The 1,882-nt window shown below is 35.2% G+C and overlaps 1 long non-coding RNA gene across 1 annotated transcript; it reads right to left on the minus strand.

Moving 5' to 3' along the window:
- Positions 1-16: 16 nt before the first annotated feature.
- Positions 17-307, minus strand: LOC105312102 (uncharacterized). Its single transcript, XR_002184426.1, has 2 exons — positions 191-307; positions 17-70 (listed from the first exon to the last, which is right to left on the minus strand). It is a non-coding gene; the product is annotated as an uncharacterized LOC105312102 (long non-coding RNA).
- Between the last annotated feature and the right edge of the window lie 1,575 nt (positions 308-1,882).

The following is a 1,882-nucleotide window of genomic DNA, read 5'->3' on the forward strand; positions in this document are numbered from 1 at the left end:
CTCTTCCTCTTTCTTTTCGACTTTCTCTAAAGTCTCTTGTACTTCCTTAGCTTTGTTTGTCTTCTTCTTCCTATAATGGTATAATAACAATAATACAAACATGATAAGAGTTAATTATTACAAAATTAGCAACACAAGGCCTACACTACAGTCTTAGAACATAAAATGTTCTTAAAAGTTATAACATAACTTTTTAACTTTCCCCAAGGAGCCTATTCCCTTCAGCTTGAGCGATCCAGACATTATATTACCAAAAGCCTCATCCATCTTAGAGTCTGCCTTGCTCGCCATTTTGTACTAGGCGTGGCAGAATAACAAGGCGTGGCCATTATGGGTGTGAACAAAAAAATTTTTGTGCATTAAACAAAATAAATTCATCCTGCATGTGTGCTATCTGATTATTCTCTCTGATATCTGTGAAGACTGTGATATCTTTATGCATGCAATTCATAGACATTAGAGTAGTGAAAATGATGCAAATACAATATCTATGAATGCATGTACGTGCCTTTGGCTATGCCCTTTTTAACTTCTGCATGAGCGCTGCATGCGCAGTATTTACCATTTGAGTACATAAAATTATTATGGCTTCAAATCAAGGTGAGGATACTTGTGCAATTTGTCAGTGATCATATTCTGATCCACGTCTGATCCTATGCAATCATAGTTTTTGCAAAGACTGTCTTAGGAAGCTTTTTTCTACGTGGAAGAGAGCTGAATGCAGTGTCCACTTTGTCGAAAGGAGCACTTTTTCTCAGAAAATTAGTCTATGCAGTAGAAGAGTATTTGTTATTTGTTATTGTTATCAGATGCACTTGTTGTCACCTTTTGTTATTTGTGCAGAGAACTGATATTATGTGATTTTTGTGAGAAAGCACATAGAAGAATGGCCATTTTTAAACATCACTGCTTGCTTCCACCAAACCCAGAAGAAGCAATTAAAGTTATTTAACAACCAAAAATATCATGTCCAGATTGTGCTTAATACGGCAAGTGTGCTGATGAAGAGTACATGATGGGTTATCATGTACTCTTGCTGATATATATATTGCAAACATCAATTACATGCTGTTAAAATGAAAAGCCAGTTGCGAGCAAAATATGAAAAAAATATGAAAAACCCAAGCAAATCCACATCCTATGCCAAGACAATTGCCACAGCTGATAAACAAATCACAACATATTCTATGGAAATGAAAAGAGCCATTACATCTCATTTTGATTCTATTGAACAACAACTGAGCAACGCAAGACAGCTTTGCTAAATAAAGTTCATAAGAAGTATGATAGCATTGCTGAAACACTCCATGCTGAAAGAAAGCAACAGCACTTCAAAGCAGTGAAGAAAAAAATAAAAACTTTGTGCACAACTTCTTACTAAAAGAAGTAAAAATACCATAAAAGTGGCACAAATGCAAAGGAATCAATGCAGGAAATCTTGTCTTTATCATGGAATCCTAGTGTCATCAATAATGCTCCACTATTTTTATTTTTATGTGATGAAAGAAATGGACATGGACAAGTGAGAGCTTGTAAATTGGAAATAAAACTTAGAATAACAAAATCTGAAAAAGAACGTATAAAAAAGAACCTACGACAGCAGAATAAGTGCTACATACAACTACACAGTTAATGTTAATGAAGTCATAATGTTTGACTCAGGAACAATTATTATTCATCAAATTGTGAAGATTTCCGACCCATCCCTGACTTACTATTCCCACAGCAGCTGAATATGACATGTAAAATTACTCATAATCCAAAGCTGTGGGCTGCTAGCCTGTGTGGTTTAAACCGGCAATTCTTGTGGCCTACCTATATGGTTGTCTACAGTGTGTTAGTGTTGGCAATAGAGTTTCCAATTTACTACCAGTAATGTCTG

This window comes from Amphimedon queenslandica, unplaced genomic scaffold (genome assembly GCF_000090795.2).
Source record: "Amphimedon queenslandica unplaced genomic scaffold, v1.1 AMPQUscaffold_13473, whole genome shotgun sequence".
Classification (NCBI taxonomy): Eukaryota; Metazoa; Porifera; class Demospongiae; order Haplosclerida; family Niphatidae; genus Amphimedon; species Amphimedon queenslandica.